Here is an 11189-nt window from a genome sequence, read left to right as displayed (position 1 = left end):
CGTCACAGCTGAGTCACATGACTGGCTCAGATTCAATTTGTGATCCACTGTAACCTCCAGATCCTTTTGAGCAGTACTGCCCCCAGCCAGTTAGCCCCCAGTTTGTAGTTGAACATTTGTTTTTCCTTCCTTAGGTGTAGTACTTTGCACTTGTCTTTACTGAATTTCATCTTGTTCATTCAGATAAATTCTCTAATTTATAAAGGTCACTTTGAATTCTAATCCTGTTCTCCAACGTGTTTGCAACTCTTCCCAGCTTAGTGTCATCTGCAAATTTCATAAGCACACTCTCCACTCCATTCTCCAAGTCATTAATGCAAATATTGAGTAGTGCCAGATCAAGGATTGGCTCCTGTGGGAGCGCATTAATTACATCCTCCCAGTTTGTCAGCAAGCCATTAATTACTCTTTGAGCACAGACTTTCAAGTACACCACATTTCCCTAGTTTGCTGATGAGAATGTCCTTGGGTTTTATGTCAAAAGCCTTGCTAAAATCAAGATTTGTCATGTCTACAGTGTCCCCTGGGTCCATAAGGCCAGTAGCTCTGTTAAAGCAGGAAAAGAGATTGGTTTGGCATGTTTGTATTCGATAATCTATGCAGGCTGTAACTTATCACTTTACTATCCTCTAGGTCAGAGGTCGGCAACCTTTCAGAAGTGGTGTGCCAAGGCTTCATTTATTCACTCTCATTGAAGGTTTTGCGGGCCAGTAATATGTTTTAATGTTTTTAGAAGGTCTCTTTCTAGAAGTCTATAATATAGAACTAAACTATTGCTGTACATAAAGTAAATAAGGTTTTTGAAAAGGTTAAGAAGCTTCACTGAAAATTAAAATGCAGAGCCCCCTGGACCGATGGCCAGGACCCGGGCAGTGTGAGTGCCACTGAAAATGAGCTTGCGCGCCATAGGTTTCCTACCCCTGCTCTAGGTGCTTGTACGTTAATTGTTTAATACATGTTTTTTTTTCTGGGTATCTAAATTAGGTTTGACTGGTCTTTATTCCCCAGGTCTGCGTTGCTCCCCTTTTTGAAGCCAGGTTTTATGTTTGCCCTTCTCCAGTCTTGTGGCACCTCACCATCCTCCCGGAGTTGTCAAAGATCATTGTTAAATGGTCCAAGATTACTTCAGCTAATTCCTCTCATACCCCAGGAGGAATTGCATTAGGCCCTTCTGACTTGAATACATTTAAAGTATGTAAATAGTTTTTTCAACCTCTTATTTCCCCATTGTGGTTTCTGTTCCTTCCCCCTCTTGGTTAGGAATAATGAAGTATCTGCTCACAATTGCATTTAGTGAATGTAAAAAGGCATTAAACAACTTTGTCTTGTTGACATCATCTGTTATTAGTGCTTCTTCTTCTCTGGGAAGTAGCGGACCTACACTTTCCTTCCCCAGTCTCTTGCTTCTCATATATTTATGGAACCCTTATCTTATTGCCTTTTTCATGTCACTTCCAAGGTGTAACTCATTTTGTGAGTTAATCTTTCTGATTTTGTCCCCACATGCTTGTGCAATTCTTTTGTACTCTGCCAGAGACATTTGTCCATGATTCCACTTTCTATAGGATTCCTTTTTATTTTCTGGTCATTAAAGAGCTTATGGGAGAGCCATATTGGCCACTTATTCCTCTTTCAGTCTTTCCTTCACATTGTGATCCCTTGCTGCTCCTCCTTTAATATTGTCTCTGGGGAAGTGCCAGCCAGCTCTCCTGAACTCTTTTCTCCCTCCAAGGTTTTAGTCCCATGGGACTTCACCAACCAGATCTCCGCGTTGGTTGAAGTCTGCCTTTTCAACCTCCATTGTTCGTATTCTACTGCTCTCATGCCTTCCTTCTCATAGAACCGTGGCATTGATCATTTTCTCATCACTTTTGCCCCTATTCCTTTCTGACTTCAGTTTCCCAACTCATTCCTTCATCCTCCAGTTACTGCTTCCATCCTCTGAAAGAAACAGGTGTCCCTGTACATTCCAAGAACCTACCGGACACGGTGTGTCTGGCTGAATTCCTTTTCTAACAGATGGCTGGGTAGATCAAGCCAACCACCACCCCCAGTACTGTTTTGAATTGTTCTATTTGCAGCACAGTCTAGAACATCTGTGTGCAGGGAAAGAGCCTGGGGGGAATTGTGCTGTGAAATTATTTGCTGTTCTGACCTCCCCAAACAGGCTGCAGCGCGACATCCATGTTTTGCTCCAGACCGTTCCGTCCTTCCAGGGGCCAGGAAGGGAAATGGCTGCAGTGGAGCCATGTGAGGTAGGGATTATCACGGAGTTGCTGGTGGGTTCTCTTTGGAGGGAGAAGGCAGTAAATACAGAGGAGGTGGGTGTGATGGGTTTGATCACAGAAACACCTACGGGACTGTCACCTGATGTGCTGAGACTACCTCTGAGCCTGTTTTCTCTGCCAGTTTGGGCCTTCAGAACCCTGCATTGTCGAGCCAGACAGACTGGTCTGCTCCAGCACAGACTCAGGGTCTGAACCACACACCCCAAAGTTGCAGACGTAACTGAAAACAGCTTAAGAAGTTCTCCTGTCTCCAGCACCCAGACACCCAGCTCCAAAGGGATCCAAACCCCAAATAATCCATTTTACTCTGTATAAAGCGTATACAGGGGAAACTCATAAATTGTCCGCCCTCTATGATACCGACAGAGATACACAGCTGTTTGCTCCCTCAGGTATTAAATACTTACTCTGGGTCAATTAATAAGCAAAATGATTTTTATTATGTATAAAAAGTCAGATTTAAGTGATTTCAAGTAATAACAGACAGAACAAAATAAGTTACTAAGCAAAATAAAACAAAACACGCAAGTCTAAGCCTAATACATTAAGAAACTGATTACAGATGAAATCTCTCCCACAGAGATGTTCCAATAAGCTCCTTCCTAGTCTGGGTCCAGCAATCACTCTCACCCCTGTAGTTACAGTCTTTTGTTCCAGTTTCTTTCAGGCATCTCTTTGGGGTGGAGAGGCCATCTCTTGAGCCAGCTGAAGATAAAATGGAGAGGCTTCCAGGGCCTTTTATATTCACTGTCTTGTGGGTGGAACCCCCTTAGTTCTTCTGTGCAAAGTCACAGCAACAAGATGGCGTTTGTAGCCACCTGGGCAAGTCACATGCCCATGAATGATTCAGCTTGCAGGACTCCGCCATTGTTTGTTAGTTCGAACATTCCCAGGAAAGCTGAGATGTGGATTGGTGTCTCCCAAAGTCCAGTGTCAGTTAAGTGTTTCCTGATGGTCAGTTTCTTGAGAACAGTCCTAAATGCTTCACTGAGGCTACTTAGGATCAAACACATTGAGATACAAGTGCATAGCCAATATTCATAACTTCAAATACGAAATTGATACACACATACAGGCAGCATAATCATAACCAGCAAACTACAACCTTTCCATAGACACCCCAGTGGACCTCCCCTGTACAAGACCTGGTGCAGCTATAGGCCCCTGGTTGCAGCGGTGATCTATACGGTCACAGTTCATGTCAGTAACATTACAGTGGGCACTTCCGAGGGGGCTAGTCTGGAAGTGGGAGGGGGTAGGAAAGCCACAAGGTGGAGGAAGGGAGGGGGACAGGGTGTGATAAATCTGCCGAGATTTGTTTACTGTGGTGCCTTGATCCCAGCACCAGCCCCCTATGGTTTGTGGGTGGTAATTCCCTAATTAGTCACGCAGGACCCCCCCCCCCCCCCCCGTATGGGGCTAGGGACACTCACCAGACTTCAGTACTGGAGCCTGAACCTACTAGCCAGAGGCAGCGGTGAAATCTAAAGGGGCACCCACCAGTGAGGCCCAGGGGAGACACCCCATCCCCTCCCATCCGGCTACTGGCAGTGAGGAGGGTGTTGTGATTCACACCAGGGAGCTGTCCCTGGGCCCTGCTGGGGGCTCCATCTCCCATCCCAGCCTCTGGCTAGTAGGTGAGTGAGGAATGGGAAGACTCCTGCCCCCTCTCTCTGCTGGGAGGAGTGGGGGTGCTCTTTGTCTTCCCTCCCCTTGATGCTTCCTGACTGCTGTCCTGTGATGGGGTGTGGGTGGAACTATGCTGCCTGCCTGCCTCCCACAGCTTCCAAGTGATTGGCCCCTCCCCTGTGAGCAGTGGGGTTGTCAGTAGGCAGCAGGTACTGAGTGAGGGGCTCTTGCTCTTTCAGGGGCCTATGGCCTTGGAGGAGGTGGCTGTGTATTTCACCGAAGAAGAGTTGGCTCTGCTGGACCCTGCTCAGAGAGCCGTCCACAGAGATGTCATGAAGGAGAACTATGAGAACGTGACCTCGCTGGGTAAGGATTCCTGTCCCCTCGGTTATTAGAAGGGGAAGGAAGAGTTGAGGTTCACAAGACCCCACAATGCGACCTCTACTCTGCCCTGTTTCAGTAACACTTCAACAGGCCAATGAGACATACTAGCACTTTGACCCCCCCCCCCCCCCGCCACACAACACTCAGGAACAGGATAACACAAAGCCCAACACCTTCTCTTTGCTAAGGCAAAACTTGGTTAGGTCTAGTGCAGGGAACAGAAGCTACCTGCGCTTGGCCTGCACTCAAACACTGAGTCTGCTGCTCACTATCCATCTCAGACTTTCCTAATGTCACCACCCCTTTACCCTTGCACTCAGGATTCCTTCACTTACCTCATTGAGTATTGGAGGCCATTAGCACATATGCCACCAGAATGCTGACAACCCTCGTGACAAGAACACACCCTTGTGCACCTTCATTGACACAACCTACAACACTAAGCACTGACATGAGGAATACCTGTTCCTTCGAGATTCACACGCACCTCTCTTCTTATCACAGTCCCAGCTCTGCCAAGTTGCTCCAACTGTTCCCTCCACTGTTCATGTAAAACTACAGCTGACGCAACACAAATAATGGCATGTTCTTAGTCTTCCTTCTATTGATCATTGATCAGTACATTTTAAGGCCAGGAGATACTATTAGGTCATCTAGTCTGACCTTCCATATAATACAAGCCATACACTTTCATCCAGTTACCATTGTAGTGAGCTGAATAGCTTGTGTTTTGATGAAAATATCTTCCAGAAAGGCATCCAGTGTTGAGTTGCAGACTTCAAGAGATGGAAGTGCCAAATTTTCCCCAGTTAGTTGGTAAACCGTTGCTCCACCCTTACTGACCTATTCCCAGTGACATTTGCTAGCCCCAAGGTTAGGGAGTAGGGGCAGAGCTAAGCTTCCTTTTGCAGGTGTGGTGGGTAGTTCTTCACTTCCTGGTTCTCAGATGTTTAACTTTCACCACTCTCCACATACTGGAAGGGCATGAGGCAGCACTAGGCAACCTTAACTGTGCTTTAATGTAGTTTATAAAATCATAGGACTGGAAGGGACCTAGAGAGGTCACCTAGTCCAGTCCCCTACACTCATAGCAGGACTAAGTATTATCTAGACCAGGGATGGCCAACCTCTGGCTCCAGAGCCACATGCGAATCTTCAGAAGTTAATATGCGGCTCCTTGTATTGGCACCAACTCCGGGGCTGGAGCTACAGGCGCCAACTTTCCAATGTGCCAGGGGGTGCTCACTGTTCAACCCCTGGCTCTGCTACAGGCCCTGCACCCACTCCACTCTTTCCTGCCCCCTCCCCTGAGCCTGCCATGCCCTTTCTCCTCCCCCTCCCCCACAGAGCCTCCTGCACGCCACAAAACAGCTGATTGGGAGGTGTGGGGAGGGAGGGGGAGGCGCTGATCCATTGGTGGGAGGTGCTGGGAGCTTGGGGGAGGAAGCTTATGGGGGTGCTGCTGATGTATTGCTGTGGCTCTTTGGCAATGTACATTGGTAAATTCTGGCTCCTTCTCAGGCTGGTTTAACTGCAATGAATTGACAGCCCTACTTCCTATCCATTCTGACTAACTCCTGGCAGCAGCTCCCTCCCTGCACTTCCTTCTGCCTGATTATTTGGGTGGCAACTGGCTGAAGAATTCATCTCTTCCTCTCTCTCCTTTGGGGAAGAGTTTGGGGAACTTCAGTCCCTGATTTTTTTTTCATCTCCAGCTGTTCTTCCAGTTTGTTCTCCCCTTTTCCATTCCTGTTTGTGATGGTTTTTCTTTCTGTGTCCCAGCAGGTGCTGGGCTGGTGAGTGAGACCATGGAGCAGAATTCTCAACAGGAAGATGATGAGGAAGTGGAACCACATGGCACATTATTGCAAAGATGCAAAGGGAGTGTGTCTAGGAGTTGTGATCAGGGAAAAGCCTGTGAGAGTCAGCACATTCCAGAGAGGTGGCAGGGAAACCAGGCAATGCAGAAGGTTGGTCATTCTGTTTATTATCGGAGAACTCACAGACTTCTCAAGGAAACCACGGCCCAGCAGAGAATCCCCGGCGGGGGGGAGAAATAACACATGTGTTGAGTGTTGGGCTTGGTCTACCCTACGAGTTTATATCGAATTTAGCAGCATTAAATCACATTAACCCTGCACCCGTCCACACAACAAAGCCCTTTATATCAATATAAAGGGCTCTTAATTTCGATATCTGTACTCCTCCCCGACGAGGGGAGTAGCACTGAAATCGGTATTGCCATTTCAGATTAGGGTTAGTGTGGCTGCAATTCGACACTATTGGCCTCCGGGTGCTATCCTACAGTGCACTATTGTGACCGCTCTGGACAGCAATCTGAACTCGGATGCACTGGCCAGGTAGACAGGAAAGGCCCATGAACTTTTGAATTTCATTTCCTGTTTGCCCAGCGTGGAGCTCTGGTCAGCACAGGTGACCATGCAGTCCCAGAATCAAAAAAGAGCTCCAGCGTGGACCGTACAGGAGATACTGAAGCTGATCTCTGTATGGGGAGATGAATCTGTTCTATCAGAACTCCGTTCCAAAAGATGAAATGCCAAAGCATTTGAAAAAATCTCCAAGGCTATGGTAGACAGAGGTCACAATAGGGACTCAACACAGTGCTGTGTGAAACTTAAGGAGCTGAGACAAGCGTAACGGAAAGCCAAAGAATCAAATGGACGCTCACGGAAGGAGGGAGGGGGGACTGAGGACTCCAGCTATCCCACAGTTCCTGCACTCTTCGAAAAACATTTGCATTCTTGGCTGAGCTCCCAAAGCCTGAAATGTCAAAAACATTGTCATGGGTGGTTCAGGGTATATGTCGTCAGCCACCTCCACCCCCTGGTGAAAGCAAAGAGGAAAAAAAATAGTTTCTCACCTTTTTTCAATGTCACCTTTATGTCTACTGGATGCTGCTGGCACACGTGGTGCTGCAGCACTACACAGCAGCATCCCCTTCCCTTCCCAATGGCAGACGGTGCAATACGACTGGTATCCGTCATCATCCCATGAGTGCTGCTGGCTGGCCTCGCTGAGGTCGGCCGGGGGCGCCTGGGCAAAAATGGGAATGCGTCCCGGTCATTCCGTTCTTTAAGCTTTTGTCTAATGGAGATTCAGTCCTGCCTACCTTCATGCCTTCCAGCTTCCATCCCGGACACACCACACAATCCATTGTCTACAGCCAAGCACTGAGGTACAACCACATCTGCTCCAACCCCTCAGACAGAGACCAACACCTCCAAGATCTCCACCAAGCATTATCAAAACTACAATACCCACATGAGGAAATAAGGAAACAGATCAACAGAGCCAGACATTTACCCAGAAGCCTCCTACTGCAAGACAAACTTAAAAAAGAAACCAACAGAACTCCACTGGCCATCACATACAGTCCCCAGCTAAAACCCCTCCAATGCATCATCAGGGATCTACAACCCATCCCTGGACAATGATCCCTCACTTTCACAGGCCTTAGGTGGCAGGCCAGTCCTTGTCCACAGACAACCTGCCAACCTGAAGCATATTCTCACCAGTAACTGCACACTGCACCATAGTAACTCTAACTCAGGAACCAATCCATGCAACAAACCTCGATGCCAACTCTGCCCACCTATCTACACCAGCGACACCATCTCAGGACCTAACCAGATCAGCCACACCATCACAGGTTCATTCACCTGCACGTCCACCAATGTAATATACGCCATCATATGCCAGCAATGCCCCTCTGCTATGTACATCGGCCAAACTGGACCGTCTCTATGGAAATGGAGAAATGGACACATCAGATATTAGGAATAGCAATATACAAAAACCTGTAGGAGAACACTTCACTTCAATCTCCCTGGACACACAATAGCAGATTTAAAGGTAGCCATCCTGCAGCAAAAAAACTTCAGGACCAGACTTCAAAGAGAAACTGCTGAGCTTCAGTTCATCTGCAAATTTGACACCATCAGCTCAGGATTAAACAAAGACTGTGATTGGCTAGCCAACTACAAAAGCAGTTTCTCCTCCCTTGGTTTTCACACCTCAACTGTTAGAAGAGGGCCTCATCCTCCCTGATTGAACTAACCTCGTTATCTCTAGCTTCTTGCTTGCAAATATATACCTGCCACTGCAAACTTCCACTACATGCATCCGACAAAGTGGGAATTCACCCACGAAAGCTCATGCTCCAAAACGTCTGTTAGTCTATAAGGTGCCACAGGGCTCTTTGCTGCTTTTACAGATCCAGACTAACACAGCTACACCCCCCCCCCCCCACTTTGTCTCTGCTTTTATATCAGGATACTGAACTCAAGCTAGCTAACTCCATGGCAAATCCTAGTGCAGTCAAGGTCCAGGTAAATTTAACCTCCATGTACCTAGTTGAAGTTAATTCCTCTCCCTAGAGCTGATGGACATTCCTATTGGAGGGGCACACACCTCCATGACATGGCACAAAGGAGTGGAGGAAAAAGAGTGTGGGACTCATCCAAAGGAAAGGTGAGCTGTAAAATTGAAAAGCAAACAACTCAGGTGAGGGAGTTGAGAGACCACAGTGACAAATGGTGCCTCAAAGTTCGGTTTGTGGGAATTAGCAAAAGGAAAACAAAATCTAGACAAGGTTTTTATGGTCTTTAACTCCCTTGCTGCTTCTCTGAAAGATAAGGGCTGATCTCTGACAGAACTGTGTCCCAAACCCGGAACATCCATAGGGTTTCTCCCTTGTGTGGATCCTCAGATGTTGAATAAGGTTTGGGCGCTCAGTGAAGGTTTTTCCGCATTCACAGCATTCCTAGGGTCGCTGCCCCATGTTGATTCTCTGATGTCTAATAAGGTTTGAGCGCCTACTGAACTACAGCTAGGGGTGACCATGGGGTCTGAGCCGGGAAGCAGGAGCAAGGGGGCAATGTGGGGGACTTGTCACTTGGGAAAAATGAAACTGCAAAATCTCTTTGTGCTGCAGCAAAAGCCTCTCGTTCAGGGGCGGCTCTAGGCACCAGCAAAACAAGCTGGTGCCTAGGGCGGCAACATCTAGGGGGCGTCCCCTGCTGCCGGGGGGGGGGGCGCGGCAGGCTGGGCCGGCGGACCTGCTGCAGTCATGCCTGCGGGAGGTCCACCGGAGCCCCGGGACGACTGGACCTGCCGCAGGCATGACTGCGGAGGGGGCGCTCGTCCCGCGGCTCGGCTGGACCTCCCGCAGGCATGACTGCGGCAGCTCAAGCGGAGCCGCCGGACCCGCGAGCCGCCCGCAGCTGCGGGAGGTCCAGCCGAGCCACGCGGGACCAGCGGTCCCTCTGCAGTCATGCCCGTGGGAGGTCCGCTGCTCCCGCGGCTCCGGGGCGCCTCCCGCGCATGACTGCTTGGGGCGGCCAAAAAGCTAGAGCCGCCCCTGCTCTCGTTTATCCCCTAAACCCCCTGCATGTAACTCTCCACCCCTACCCTGGCGCTCAGAAACCCGCTCACTCCTGTGCACATTTTTAATTTTTCTTGGCTTTGTACAAACATTTTCCCCATCAAAATGATCAAGGACATTTAAAATGTGAAAAACAAAACCAAAGAAACCCCCACCAGTCTCCCCACCGCACATGGCTTGGGTCTGATTTTTTTTTTTTCTGAAATTTTAAGGCAGTAAAATTCCAACGTCTATTGGCCAGATAACAAATGTCATTCTCCCATGCTGCACCTCAGGCCTTGTCTACAGAGGTGCGAAGCCACTTTCGGCGATGGAATTCCTCAGTTTCAGCGACATGATAAAACCACTTTGATGGGAGTCGTAAGGGTTTTTATGCAAAAGTTTTGTCACCAAAGTGCTAGTGTAGACACTGTGCTTTATTTTAGTGCTGTGGTTGGCCTCTGGAAGGCATCTCTCAATGCCTATCCTGACCCCTCTAGTCAGCAGTTTACCCGGCTGCAGGGCAGCAAAGTTGAAACACCTTCCGCCCCTCCCCCTTTAAAGGCCCAGGAATTTTTGAAATTCCCCTTCCTGTTTGCTCAGTATGAAGTATTCACATCCCATCTTCCCCGCTGACCATTGGGGCTCCATGCAGCAAACACTATCCTGCTTGGAGCACTGCAGAACTGCTTGATCTGATCAGTATCAGTTGCTCTGATTCCCCCGTGCACCCAGCTACTGGCTCGCAGAACCACCCCAAATCCTCCAGCGGCCACCCTGGCAAGGCCTGGCCTAGCAGGCTGGGCAGTGGGTGTCCAGCTCCCCCCAGCTTTCTCCACCAGGGACCCACAGCCCCAAAGGTTGCAGGAGGCAACCCTGGCCCTGGGGCGGACATGCCCGGAATTGCTATGACCCTCTATGCCCAGCTGCTGGACCATAGAGCCACCCCAAATCCTCTAGCTGCCCCCCAGGCTGAATAGCAAGTGTGTAGCCTCCTCCACAGGGGACCCACAGCCCCCAAAACTGCAGGACTGGGGTTGACCTGGTGGCTGAATGGGGACTTAGAAAAATTTCTAGCGCAACCATCAGGGACCAGTCACTCATGCCTAACCGAGCCTGACAGGTGCCGTGTCCAGTGTGAGTGGTCATGAATTATTATAATCCTTACAAGATTCCCATGGAAGGTGGGCGGGGTATATAGTTTGAATAACAAGTCAAGAGAAAGGAAAGTCTGCACATGAGGGACAGAACTTCATGGAACAGTGGTTTTATTTATTCTCTCCCATGCTAACAAAGGTATTAATAATATCTAGGGAATGCAATAGAGCCCTTTGACTAAAAAGCCTGGCCGGTCTTCCTTGTTGGTATTCTGGCATGCCCAGGCTGAAAGGACTTTCACATTGATCTTCAGCCATTTCCCTCTTGCTCCTAGAGGGAAACCATAGTATTTGACTTCATTGGCCCCAGTCAGTTCTTTAATCTGATTTGTCAACATTTTAAAATGC

The sequence above is a fragment of the Mauremys reevesii genome, linkage group 12 (genome assembly GCF_016161935.1).
Source record: "Mauremys reevesii isolate NIE-2019 linkage group 12, ASM1616193v1, whole genome shotgun sequence".
Lineage (NCBI taxonomy): Eukaryota > Metazoa > Chordata > Testudines > Geoemydidae > Mauremys > Mauremys reevesii.
The sequence above is the reverse complement of the archived record's forward strand: the minus strand, read 5'-3'. Positions refer to the sequence as shown.